Here is a 15,453-nt window from a genome sequence, read left to right as displayed (position 1 = left end):
CAATGTGCTTTACATAAAGACAAAACATTAAAAAAAGAAGCATAAAACAGAATAAAAACAAACAAAACACTAAAAACAGAGTTAAAAGCAAGAGCAAATAAAAGTAAAAGAAAAGAAAATAGATAAAGTTTTAAGTTCTCAGCTATAAGCACGTGAAAAGATAAATGTTTTTAACCTGGATTTAAAAGTGCTGACAGTTGGGGCTGATCTCAGTTCTGCTGGTAGTTTGTTCCACTTGTGAGCAGCATAGCAGCTAAATGCTGCTTCACCATGTCTGGTCTGAACTCTGAGCTCCACTATTTGACCTGAGTCAGTAGATCTCAGAGCTCTACTGGGTTTAGACTCTACTAACACGTCATTCATGTAGTTTAGACTCTACTAACATGTCATTCATGTAGTTTAGACTCTACTGACACGTCATTCATGTAGTTTAGACTCTACTAACATGTCTTTCATGTATTCTGGACCTAAACCATTCAGTGATTTGTAAACCAGTAGCAGAACTTTAAAATCTATTCTGTAGCTGACTTTTATTTAAAAGTATGCACAGAATACACCCAGCAGCAAAACAAACATTAGAGAGGTTAAACATTTACATTGAATAGGTTACTCCGGTTCTTTGTGTGGTATGAATGACGAGACTGTTTCACATTTATTTTAGAGATCTCTGTTAATAGACTGTAAAAAGGTTTCTACACAAAAATGTTTTGGTTGAATGTACAAAAGGATGTTGAAAGGAAACCGGACACTCAACCAGCTGCAACTACTTTTAACGGACCAAACCAAAAGGCATTAAAAACAAGCCTCATTTTGGTCAATTTTTTTATTTAATTAATATGTAGGCCTACATTTTCATTGATCATTTCTTTTTTCTACTCTTTGTATATAGTATCCAAACAGCCAAACAGTTTGGTTCTGTATATATTTGTTAATAAAGAAAAATATCTCTCTCTATCTATCTATCTATCTATCTATCTATCTATCTATCTATCTATCTATCTATCTATCTATCTATCTATCTATCTATCTATCTATCTATCTATCTTTTGTATGTTTTGCCTGTATTAACTATATATATCATGTTTATTATAATCTATTTACAGGGTATATTTTTATATTTTTTATTTCATCTATTTTTTCTTTATATTCTCATATTTGTAATATAGCACCTTATCCAAACAGGGGATTACTACAGTAAAGTTTTAAAGTTTGATTCAGATTATTTATAATTTCCTCAAATACCTTCAAAATTAAATGTCATTATGCCAGAAACATTATGAACATCTGAAATGTTGTTGAAATAAAATAAAATGTGTTGAATATTTCTTGTGTGTTTGAGCTGCTTCCTGCTCTCCAGAGGATGAACTCATGTTAGTTACTGTAAACAGCTGAGTGCAGTGGCAGCTGCGGCCTGTAGGTGGCGCTAACAGGACTCAGACTGACTCGGTGATGAAGTGAAGAATGGTTTTCCCTCCTCTGTGTCTGACAGGAGCAGCTGGCGACGCCTCGTCAACCTGCAGCAGCCAATCAGACGCCGAGAGGAGAGTGTGTGAGAGTCTGTGGGGAATCATTCAACACCATATGGTTAGAGTGTGTGTGTGTGTGTGTGTGTGTGTGTGTGTGTGTGTGTGTGTGTGTGTGTGTGTGTGTGTGTGTGTGTGTGTGTGTGTAACCCTTTCTCTGTTATCATTGATCAGCAGGGCGGAAGGAAGGAAGGAAGGAAGGAAGGAAGGAGAATCACAACTGTTGCATTATAAACCCTCAGTGAACCCTGTAGGAATTATCACATTCACAGCAATAATGAGAATAAACTTTATTTGACACGAGCTCAACACACTCTATCATTTAAATAATCAGAATCAAATCAAATCAATTTAAATTATCAATAAAAGCGGATGAAGAAGCTGCAGACAAACTGAGGATTTTAAGACGAAGCAGCTTCACAGAGAAATAACTAATGTAATAACGAACTAATAACTTATATAATAACTAACAAATAACGAAATAACATACTAATATAATAACTAACCAATAACTCGTATATAACTGACTAATAACTAATAAATAATTAAAGGACAATTCCGGTCGAATTCAACTCGGGGGTGTATTTTCATATCATTTTAGGTCTAAAAGAATGAATCTGAAGATTTTCAGTTTAATCGCTCCTGTTTTGCGGTAGTTGCGTCTGTCCGCGCATCGCCGCGGCAGCGATGAATGGGAGTGGATGTAAGTTCCGCTGTTTAGGCTGTTTCCAGCCCTCAAAGCCGCAATTTTTTTCCACAGACAGCGTCAGATGGAGACTCAAACATGCAGCCAGAAGTTTATTTACTTCAAGCAAGCCGACATGTTTGTAAAACTAGATCTAATTCAAAGTCTCCCGGAGTCTCGCGCGAGACCCAGTTGCCGTGCGCGGTGTGTTCAGGTGCAGTGGGAAAAGCTACCGTTGTGTCATAAACACGGGAATATCAACTCTTTACTTGCTTCAAGTAAAAAAAACTTCTCGGCGCATGTTTGATTAGCCACCTGACGCTGTCTGTGGAAAAAAATGTACACTTCAAGCAAGTAAAGAGTTGATATTCCTGTGTTTATGACACAAGCGGTAGCTTTTCCTACTGCGCCTGAATACACCAACACTGCAACTTCGGGCTCGCGCGAGACTCCGGGAGACTTTGAATTAAATCTAGTTTTACAAACATGTCGGCTTGCTTGAAGTAAATAAACTTCTCGGTGCATGTTTGAGTAGCCATCTGACGCTGTCTGTGGAAAAAAATTGCGGCTTTGAGGGCTGGAAACAGCCTAAACAGCTGAACTTACATCCACTCCCATTCATTGCTGCCGTGGCGATGCAGGGACAGACGCAGCTACCGCAAAACAGGAGCGATTAAACTGAAAATCTTCAGATTCATTCTTTTAGACCTAAAATGATATGAAAATACACCCCTGAGTTGAATTCGACCGGAATTGTCCTTTAATGTAATAACTAACTAATAACCCTATATAATAACTAACCAGTAACTCATGACTAATAACTAATGTAATAACTAACTAATAATTTATATAATAACTAGCAAATAACAAAAATATAACTTAATATAATAACTAACCAATAACTCATATATAACTGACTAATAACTAATGTAATAACTAACTAATAATTTATATAATAACTAGCAAATAACGAAAATATAACTTACTAATATAATAACTAACCAAAAACTCATATAACTGACTAATAACTAATTAATGTAATAACTAAATCATATAATAATTAACTAATAACTGACATTATAGCTAACCAATAACTTTAACTAATATAATAACAAACCATTAACTAATAACAAATATAATAACTAACAAATAACTTATATAATAATAACTAACTAACTCGTAACTGACCAATAACTAATATAATATAATTACTAACCAATTACTAATATAACTAATGTAATAACGTGGCAATAACCAAGATAATAACTAACTATTAACTAATAGCCTATAATAACTAACAATAACGAATATATTAATTAACCAATAACTAATATAATAACTAGTGTAATAATAATAAATATATCTTTACATATGTAAATGCTGTTGTCTGTCACCGTGACCTCTGACCTCTGACCTCTGACCTGCTGGAGGAGGAAAGTGAAAACATTGTGAACTAACATCTTTCACAGTCTCAGTTCCATTAAATCAATAACTCGGTTAGATTCTTAGTTTTTATAGTTTTACACCGTTCGTTACCTTTAAATGGCGGTGCAAGCTGTTTTTAGAACGGCGGAGCAGAGCCGTGAGCTGCTCAGAGCTACGCTACGGAGGCTCATTATGGGATTTCTTTGTTTCCCTCATCATCAAACTCATCAAATACACAATCCAACAACTCCACAACGCTCTGGTGGACAAGTTGTGAGCTGCACATTCACCACGCTATGAGATAATAACACAACGTTACCACACAGAGTTGTTTTAGAGGGAAATACAGAGACTGTTGATGAAAAACTGTCCCTGAAGGCAACGTGCATCAGTGGTTTTGCATGAATTTCCCTCTAAAACAACTCTGTGTGGTAACGTTGTGTTATTATCTCATAGCGTGGTGAATGTGCAGCTCACAACTTGTCCACCAGAGCGTTGTGGAGTTGTTGGATTGTGTATTTGATGAGTTTGATGAGGGAAACCAAGAAATCCCATGAGAACTCCGTAGCATAGCGTATAGGGATTATGGCAATGGGCCAATTTGCCAAAATGTTGAACTATCCCTTTAACACTTATATAAATAAATATTGTATCTGAGCTAATGGAGGATCGACTGTTGAACAGAGACTCTGTTTGTGCTTCAGTCTTTTACCTCTGTGCCCTGACGTTTCCTCACATTCTCTGGTTTCCATCTGATTATTTTTCAAAAAAACATTTTCTGACCAAGAGAGAAAAACAAATGTAGCCTATTAATATTAATTATTAATATTTTTATCATGTGTTGCAGCTGATTTGGTTCAAATATATATAAAAAAAGATTAAACATTATAAAAATAGTAAATGTTCTGTCACCAAACATGTTGAAGTTTATTTCCAGAGCTCAAAGCCGTCTATAAATAAATGAAGTCTGTGGACACTAGCCTATATATGGTCATGTTATGTTATATATGACATCCCAACACACACACACACACACACACACACACACACACACACACACACACACACGCCTCCTCCTCCTCTTCTTGCTGAGCCTTCATCATCATCCTCATCATCCTCATCCTCACTCTGCTCCATATATGTAATTTAATCTATAAGCCTCTAATAGCTTTTTATCAGTTAATGGGTCGCGGCGCGGGACGTTAATGGTTCTGTAATCTTTCTGCTGCCTTTTTATTTTCATCGCTCTGATGAAAAACAAAACAAAGCAGCTGAGTGAGTGAGTGAGAGAGTGACAGAGTGAGTGAGTGAGTGAGTGAGTGGGTGAATCCTATAATCGTCCCGCTGCAGATTTACATACAAATGTCATTTACAGACAATTACGTCAGTTTGAGACACTAATCCAACTAAGTTGTTAATCGACACACAAAGACAGAAACACAGAGGAAGAACAATTGTTCCTTTACCACAACAACATCCACACACATACACACACACACACACACACACACACACACACACACACACACACACACACACACACACGCATGTACACACACCTATGAGACGAGCTGCTTCAAGCCTGTTGGTGACACTGCTCATGTGTCACGCAGTGTTATATGATACACTATAAAAAAAAACCTCTAATATAATATAATATAACATAATGATTTGTATTGTAAATAGATTAAAGGAATAGTTCACCAAAAAATGAAATTCTCCCTCGTGCTGATGATGAATACTCTGGAGTAGTTTTTTATTCCTCAAAGGTCATCTGGAGACCCGGGAGGGGGGGTTCGTAGTCCAACCAAAACTTTATATGAGAGTAATAATAGGGACAGACACAAAAACGTCCATAAAACTACACAACAACCATTTAATATTCCTCCACACTGCTCGTCCACTGCAATCCAAGTGTCCTGAAGGGAGATAGCAGGGTCGGCCGCTGGTATAAACCCTCTCTGTGGTTGTTTAGGGCCACAGCCGTTAGGTGGGGGGCCACATGATCAGAAAGGTACCGGGGTTCATCAAGTCATTTAAACATCCTGAGGTCTGCACGTGCAGCTATGAGCTTTATATGTAATGTGAAGTCAATATTCAGCTTCTTTTATCTCACATTTGAGACATTTGGTGAAAATAGAACGGCAGAATGACAACATTTGTGCTCAAAAAACAATCTGACAAAATGTCATTTTAGACTTGTTTTCTACACTTATCTATTACTGTATTCATATCCTATTTCAAGCACCAAAACAGTTCATTCTCATGACTGAAGGAGTGTTTTCACAAGGGATTTGACATTTTTCAAAAAGCAGACCTCAGATTTCCAGCATTTGTCCTAAATTATTTCTTTCTACAGTGTTCTAGGACAAACTGGCCTCAGTGTGCTTACAGCGGAGGTTCTAATATTTAGACATAAAACACTTGAGTATTGTTACATCTGCAAGTATCTTCAAAAGATCAATTTAAGAAAATATGTAAAAGTTGAGAAAATGGCCTCAAACCTCAGAGGGATAAACACGTCTGTATTCAGTTTTAACCAGTGATTTGGTGTTTGAGCTTAGAGTGCAGGGCCACAAACAAAAACCTTGTTTAGGGGGCCACCAACATCCTAGGGCCGGGCCTGGGAGATAGTCCAGAGTTTACTGGAAGCAACTTAATTTGGGACATTTTTACAGCCTAAACAGTCCTGGATTGAATTTGCCTGGGGGCGCGCTCTCGTGTTCACGCGGATTCATCGTGAACGTGAGAGCGCAACCCTCATATAAAGCTTTGGTTGGACTAGGAACCGGCCTCCCTGGTCTCCAGATGACCTTTGAGGAATAAAAAACTACTCCAGAGTATTCATCATCAGCATGAGGGGGAGGCAATAATGACTGAATTTCATTTTTTGGTGAACTATTCCTTTAAATGTAAAAAAAATAAATAATTAAAACCATGACAGTAACACCAGGGCCGGCCAATCAGAGGCAGCGTTGGCTTGGCAGGTCATGACATCATTCATGCCTTTTTCCAAAGAGAGTTCTGGAACACAATCATGGTAAAATAACATTTATATTACAAAGGTTTTTTTTTTTTTAGATAAAAAAATATTTCATGTTTTTGGCCAGAATTGTAGTTTATAAAGTGAGAAGTTAAACTATAAAAAAAAAAAATGACCCAAAAAGTAGGGTGAAGTCAGCTAAAATGGGCCAGATAAGGTTGGAGCATCATGGCTCTTTAAATTCTAACAGCCAATCACAATAACTGATCTTGCATTGTTGCTACAACACTTCTTGACATGTAACAATAGTTTTGATTGGTCTGATGTGGTGAAAGTGGGCGGGGCCGAGCGCTACATGCAACACATCTGGGCGACTGAGCAGAAAGTTAGCGTGATGGCATAGTGAATTTCACTCATAATTAGTATAAGGGTGATAAAGGCAAATATAAGTGATCTTACCAACAAAGAAAAATGCTTATGAACAATGTATTGGCAGACTCTTTCAAATAAAAAATGTAGGCTAAAATTTAAAAATAAACATTGATTTTTGTGAAAAATGCCATTTTAGCTGAGTCGATGAGCTAAAATGGGCCACATACAAAACACAGTCTCACACTGAAGTTACACAGAGATTGAGGGTGCAAAACATGTTCAAAGTTAGATATATATCCAAGGTTGGTCAGTGCCACTTATGGTTCCATTAGCACTGTGGGGAAGAAAATGGCATCTATAATAATGCCACACACACACACACAGTAAAAAAGCCTATAACATAGTCAGTTAACAAAGAGCATAGCAACAACATGATCATGTCATTTTAAAATGCATTTTAAGATTAAATAATTTCTTCAACCTGTTATGTATTTACTGTTAATGTTTAGTTTAGTTTTGTAGTTTTGTAGTTTAGTGTTGATTCATTATTAAAATGTAAATGATTTCTGCTAAAATGAGCTACTGTGTTATTCTCTCTTGGCCCAGTTTACCTGAACATTGCATCGTACCTCCAGAGGACGAGAACATCCCCATACTTTAACTCTCATAATTCCAAAACAATTATACTTAAAAAAAAAAAATTTCACACAGAAACATTTAAGAGACCTACTGTATATGTCGATTTTTAAAAATATCAGTGGATTTCATGCATAGCTTTTTTGACGGTCTTATTAATCGTTTACCAAAAAGTGGCCCATTTTACCCGACTTCACCCTAGTTGAAATACTGGACGCAGCACAGAATCTGACTGTAGTTGAACCAGCAGCAGGTAGTGACAGGGTTTTAGTAACGTGAAGGGAGCGATGCAGGGAAGAAGTTCATTGCATGGTTTATAATCTGTGTTATTGACAATAAACATGTTGAAGAGTGTGTAGAGAGAGTGTTGGTGTGTGTGTGTGGCTCTAACATGCCTGTAGATGATATAAGGGCAGAGTCTTTAGCCTGAGCTGCTTCTATCTGGGTCATGTGATCCCATCAGGAGGATTATTAGGGAATAATTTGAAGGATTTGTGGGGATATAATTCAGTATGTTAGGATCATAATTGATAGAAGATTCCACTTTCATCTTGTAAGACGCTGCAGCTTCGGTGTGGATTAGAAGACGCAGCGAGGACATCTGGACTGAGCTGCCTTATTTCTCCGTCTTATTAGGCTGCGTGGTATTTATCTCTCATCATCTCTGCTGCTTATCAGCTCCACTCTGCATCTCCATCTGCTGCTGCTGCACCACCACTCTGTTCACACACTGTTAAAGGGATAGGGCAACATTTTGGCAAGTTGGCCCCATTGCCATATTAATCCCTATAGTCATAGCAGTAGGTTCGTTACCTTTAATTGTCGGTGCAAGCTGTTTTTAGAACGGTGGAGCAGAGCCGTGAGCTGCTACGGAGGCTCATGGGATTTCTTGGTTTCCCTCATCAAATACACAATCCAACAACTCCACAACGCTCTGGTGGACAAGTTGTGAGCTGCACATTCACCACGCTATGAGATAATAACACAACGTTACCACACAGAGTTGTTTTAGAGGGAAATACAGAGACTGTTGATGAAAAACTGTCCCTGAAGGCAACGTGCATCAGCGGTTTTGCATGAATTTCCCTCTAAAACAACTCTGTGTGGTAACGTTGTGTTATTATCTCATAGTGGTGAATGTGCAGCTCACAACTTGTCCACCAGAGCGTTGTGGAGTTGTTGGATTGTGTATTTGATTAGTTTGATGATGAGGGAAACCAAGAAATCCCATAATGAGCCTCCGTAGCATAGCGTATAGGGATTATGGCAATAGGCCAATTTGCCAAAATGTTGAACTATCCCTTTAACACTTATATAAATAAACATCATATCTGAGCTAATGGAGGATCGGCTGTTGAACAGAGACTCTGTTTGTGCTTCAGTCTTTTACCTCTGTGCCCTGAGCTCCGTTAACCGACACCGTGTCAGAGTTTAAAGTTTTAAGTGTGGTGACTTTTATTGTGAAAGGGAACAGGAAGTGGAGTTAGCAGCAGCTGTAACGTTCCTCAGATTAACTGAAGAAATGTTCTGCTGCTCCTGCTGAGTAATTGGGATCATGATGACATTCTATAAAACCATCAGCGCTCGGACAAAACCAATAAAGCAGAGTGAGCGGCGGCGTCGGGGCCGACCAATCCGCTCGCCGCCGCTCTATTTTTGGAGGGAGAGAAAGAAAAAAAAAAAAAAAGGAAAAGAAATGATGATTAATGTTATTGGATTATTTACATTGCCCTCAACATGATTGAGCCACAGAAATGAAATTAAAATGTGTGTTGAATGGGATTTTCCAGGAAAGTCCTGTAAAAACCACGACGGTAATAAGGAATGACTAATTCTCCCAAAGTCGATTAAACACCATCTCATCCAGAGGGAAAATACAGCTGAGCGCCGAACAAATAAGATCGGGATTAGACAACTGTGGCTACATTAAGAGGCAGATTAGAGCGTTTGAATCTATTATTTTTATTATTCCTCCGCGTGTTCTTGTTCTGCAGGATTAACTCTGCTGCCGAGTCCAGAAACAAGACAAACAAGACAAACAAGACAAACAAGCCATTAGACCTGAGATTACTCCACATCCACAGCTACAACACGGTTAGAGACCAGTTATTTTTTTATTTTTATTTTTTTCTCTTTATTGACAAGCAAGTAGAGTACAATAATGTTTAGACAAAAGATAGATATGAAACAAGGTAATAATCAGGCGAGACGGTAATAAAAAAAACAAAACAATAACAATTAGAAGAGGAGAGAAACAAACAAAAACAAAAAGAAAAAGGGTACATACATTGGTCACGCATAGAATACAGAGTACACAGAGACTATAATTATTGATTTAACAAAAATCCATAAAGTCATTAGAAATAACATTAAGATTAGACATTCATCAGGCTGTCGTAATACTGCAGAAATAGATCATTTTTTTTTGTCATTTATAATTCTGAGAGACTTAAGATGAAAGTTGAATTCAAGTAGAAACACCTTAAACTTCGGTTTAGTTTTGAGAAATCTGTGTTTGTGTATAAAGAATTTACAGGAAAGAATGAAGTAATTAGTAATGAATTCAACAGATTTGTTGTTATAGTCTAGACGGATTTCAGAAAAAAGGCCTTCTATAAGAGGTAAGGAGCATTTATGGGTACAAGTCGGGAACCGGCCTACTTTATATATTTCAAGGGTGCTGAGTCCAAAAAAAACGGTACCCAAGAGAAATTGTGAGTTTTTGACCTTCTAATTTGCATATCAAAATGGCCACCAAAGCCCATCTTGCTCAGTCATTGGACCATTTCCCCCTAGTTTTTTTTGTAAGTAGGCAATCAAGATGAGGAAATTAAGTTTCTAGATCGATAGCCAACGGTCAGAGCAAGGATATAGTGGAGGCTCACTGCTTTTTTTATGCATATACATGCAAATGTATAACTTCTAAGGTGGAATTAAGCATTTATGTGTCATTTTTAAACTGGATATAAATATTCAATAAATGTTACTCTGAAATTTTCCCTGTTGATATGACATATGTATACATATGACATGTATACATAACAAAAGCAGTGAGCCTACACTATATCCTTGCTCTGACCCTAGACCATAGACCTAGAAACTTAATTTCCTCATCTTTGATTGCCTACTTACAAAAAAACTTGGGGAAAATGGTCCAACGACTGAGCAAGATAGGCAATTTGGTGGCCATTTTGATATGCAAATTAGAAGGTCAAAAACTCACAATTTTGCTTGGGTACCAGTTTTTTTGGATTCAGCACCCTTGAAATATGTAAAGTATAGGCCGGTTCCCGACTTGTACCCATAAATGCTCCTTACTTTCACTTTTTGGGTACATCCCGTCTAGTCTATTATGAGAAAAATAACAAAGAGCATCTTTTTTGGTGAACAGGTATGAGACACTAAGAAAGTTAGAAAAATTATTTCTCTGGTCAATCCAAAAATCATGCACAACACAACATTCGTAAAATACATGAGCGATAGATTCCTCTACATCACAGAAGACACATTAGAGACGAGTTATCTGAGGGTCGGGGTCAAGGTGATGACATCACAGGTCACGTGACACCAAAACTAAACAGGAAATACACATCTTGGAGGGACATGGAAAAGTTTATCTATAAAAAACTAAACAATACATAACAATAATTAGACCCAAAGATATTATTTTATTTCAAAATGTGAACATAATGACAAATCAGTTTGCTTCATAATAAACTTCAGTGTTTTCACAGAAGAGTTGAATTTTTATATAAAAACCTTGTTATTGATGTTAAACAAGAAAAGTGAGTGCACACTATTAAACTTAAACTCATTTTCACTTACCCCCAAATAAGAAGAAGAATAGAATAGAATAGAATAGAATATACTTTATTAATTCCTTGTGGCGCTCCAGTGTACAAAGGTGAAGAATATTATAGCAGAATAATACAATACAACAACGTGAGATAAATTACAAATTAAACATTACAAAATTTACAAAGTTAAATATTACCAGAATTACAAAAATTATTAAAAACTACAAGAATAAACCCCAAAAATGTGCCCCTCCCCCTCCTCGCATTTTAACAGTAGGTAATTATATTATATATTTTTCTTTATTTACATTTTAAATTACATATATTATTTATATAGCCTATATATTTTATATATTTTTGTATCGTCCCTTTATCTTTCAGTGTCTGTGTCTATGAACATTCTGATTGTCTGTACTTTTTCAAATGTTAAATAAAGATTTTCCTGGTCTGGTTTCATACAACTGTGAGGAAGGGTCCAGGTGTGTGTGTGTGTGTGTGTGTGTGTGTGTGTGTGTGTGTGTGTGTGTGTGTGTGTGTGTGTGTGTGTGACCTCGGCTGTGTTTGTACTTCTTTGGTTTTTCAATCTATTTTAAACAAAGCTTTCAGATTAGCCGTCAGACTGCGGCCGCATCAAATAAAGAAAATTGCATTAAATTATCCCATTAATATTATTATGTTTGCTGCTGCTGCTGCAACATTATATAATGAAACAAAGTGGTTTTACTCACTCATCCCTCGGCCGCGTCGTCACACAGGAGGAGACCGGCTACTAGATGGAAATTGGATTGTTATAATGCATCCCAGGCCAAATGAAAACCTGCAGCCGGGAGCGGGAAACCAGGACGTTACCACGGAGACACACACACCTATACACACACCTAAGAGTCATAAGGATGGTTCATCATGCTGGGTACCTTGCTAACACAAATCCGTTGTTTTTAAAATCGGGTATTTTAAGATTTGAGGACCTGGTCAAATTCAAAACAGGTCAGATTTAGTTTAAAGCCTGGAATAGGTTGCTACCAATAAACATCCAAAAAATGTTTATGGTCAGAGAAAGCATAGTATATGATTTAAGAGGGAACTGTAACTTTAAACAATCTACCATCCATTCTACCCTGAAAAGTTTTAGCATCTATTTTTGTGGTGTTAAAATGTGGAATAGACTAGATGAGGATATAAAAATGTGCAATAACTTAAAACAATTTAAAAGTAAGTACAAACACACACTCTTGGACAGCTATAAAGAACTGGACAGATAATTTTACTCTTTTTATTTATAATCATGGTCTTATTTCATATTAAAGCAATATGTTTTTAATCTTCTGAATTGTATGGAACTACAGATGTACTGTATGACATGAATCACAGTGTAACTTGATCAGCTTTGCTTCCTTCAGCTTCTTCTCAAACTTGCACAGTATCATTATTGTTTTGTTTCTTGTTACATAGATTGTTTGTCTTTTGATGTGCTTGTTTGAGACAAATAAAAATCAAATCAAATCAAAATACACACACATAGGCTACGTAAAAAACTTCAGAAAGTTCATAAAGTCAGATGTAATAAATAAAGAAGTGAAACTGAGAGCAGAGACCAGAGTTGTTAAGTTTAGTTTAGTTTATTATCACAGGACAGTGTAGGCTACAATACCATTAAAGCAGAAGTAAGTGATATATTTGTGTTAATCTAAGTCTTAAATAGTTGTATCTTCCGACAGCAATCACTTCTATAGAGTGTTTGGTCTGAAACACGGGTCTGTCAGTCACTCTGCTCTGCTCTGAGCCCAGGAGAAAACTTTCCTTGTATCCTACAACCTTTATCCAATGAGGAGAGAGAACGGCATAAAGGGGCAGTCCTCTCTGTGTGTGCAGCCAAGGGATGCGCCTGAATGTGGTGACGTAGGGACGAGGACCAATAGATCCATGACGAGGGCGGGGGCTGCTAACTCCATCTGCTGACAAGACGTTATGGTGCGTTCAAGGCAACTAGTAACTGGTGTTTTTCTGACCTGTGAAGTGGTACCAGTTCGATCTGGTACGAGTTCACGGGTCAGAAGTTACGAGTGGCCGTTATAGTGACTTTCACAGGTAAAACAGGTCGGAGAAACACGAGTGGGTTGCCTGGAACGCTACAAAGTCGTAAGTCGTGACTTGAAGCTGTAATTTACAGTTTCAAAAGCCTGCCTGGAACGCAGCATTAGCCAAAACGACCGGATCGCTTACTTCTGCTTTAATCAATTTTAGAACAATGAAGAGATGGTTGTACCAGATTTAGCAACTAGGGCTAATTTCCATCTGTAGTCCTTACAACATAAAACTCACAATACAAATCAAAATACAGATCACAGTAAAATCCAAGACATAGAACGACACAGGTGAACTCTTGGACACAGAGGCAACACACACACACACCGCCGCACAAGTAGCCACATGGACAACAGGGGGACAACATAGAAAACACAGACATACATCTCCTCATTCAGAGTGGAGGAACACAGAACACGAAAAAAAAAGAAATTGTAGGCAAAGTGCAAAGTGCTTATAGCAGCAAGATGTTGGTTGTCATATAGGACGAATCTCCTTGTTGTTTACAACTACTTCCTGGTAGAAAACCAGCATGAGAACAATAGTGACGGACGAGAGTTTCACTATATTTATCTACTTTTTCATGTCACTATATCACCGTTTAGACTAATCTGATGTTTGTAAAGTTTATAAAACCAATGATTGGACAAACATTACTATTTCTGTGTGCACATTTTTGTAATTAGTCATGGTTATCATAGATTAGCTGGGCTAACGGTTAGCTACCTGTTTAACTTTAATAACTCAGTGACTCAATAAACGCTCCATGAAAAAATATTTTCTCCAGCGGATATCTGAGTTCCAACATGACTGAGCTAACTGGAGTAGTTTCATGTCGTGTCCCACAACGGGAGGGTTTTAACAGCTGACGTCCTGCTGTTAGCTTAGCTACCGCCGTTAGCTTAGCTACCGTTAGCTTAGCTACCATTAGCTGTCCCTGCCAGCTGAGCCACTGATGCTTTCTAGACACTGTGATTCCCCCAAACTGAATAAATACAACACATAGCAACACAAAACACACACACAGAAATAGTAATGTTTCTTCAATCATTTCAGATTTGTCTAAACGGTGATAGGGCGTGAAAAATATGATATATAGCTAAACTCTCCTTCGTTACTATTGATCTCATTCAAATTACTTGCTGGTTTTCTACCCGGAAGTAGAATGTAAACAACAAGGAGATTCGGTCTATACTGCATGTGTGGTGGACATACAGTATCAGTACAGTAACTGTGTAGTGGACAAAGTGCAAAGTGCTCATAGCAGCATGATTATTCACAGTATTGATAGTAATAAATAAAGTAATAATAGGTAAAACATGAAAGTGGCGACAGTGGCAGATGTAATACCAACGACGTTAATGCAGATGTTGCGTGAGTTCAGCATCAGTCCAGATGTTGCAGCTGCAGCTAAGAGACAGAAAACAATAGTGAGGCACTAAGCCTCAGTTCACACACTAATGGATCCTATAGACACACTGAACACACACTGAACACACACACTAAACACACACACACACACACACATACACATACTACATGCTGTTTCTTTGCGATGTCGACCCTTAAAGACTCTGTGACCTCTGACCTTTGCTGTGACATCACTCAACCTCCTTCAGATCTAAACACCAAAGACGGTTTAGAAACCAAGACGGCTTACTCTAAGTCTAGTGACTATGTATGCATCATGTATGTAAAGTTGTGTTGTATTGTATTTTTGATATTTTATCTTTTCTACCTGTAGTAAAGCACTTTGGCAACTTTGGTTATTTTAAATGTGCTTTATAAATAAAGTTTGACTTGACTTGACTCCAATGGGAGAAGTGAACGTGAGCTCAGATTATGGTCGATTCTTTCGCCCCAAAGTGACTGAAGTAAATATTGGACTCATTTTATCATAAGACTCAACTCTTGTGAATATTTAGACACTAAAATGGACGCCCGCAC

This window comes from Trachurus japonicus, chromosome 15 (assembly GCF_045865225.1).
Source record: "Trachurus japonicus isolate A0001 chromosome 15, Traja_1.0".
Classification (NCBI taxonomy): domain Eukaryota; kingdom Metazoa; phylum Chordata; class Actinopteri; order Carangiformes; family Carangidae; genus Trachurus; species Trachurus japonicus.
The sequence above is the reverse complement of the archived record's forward strand: the minus strand, read 5'-3'. Positions refer to the sequence as shown.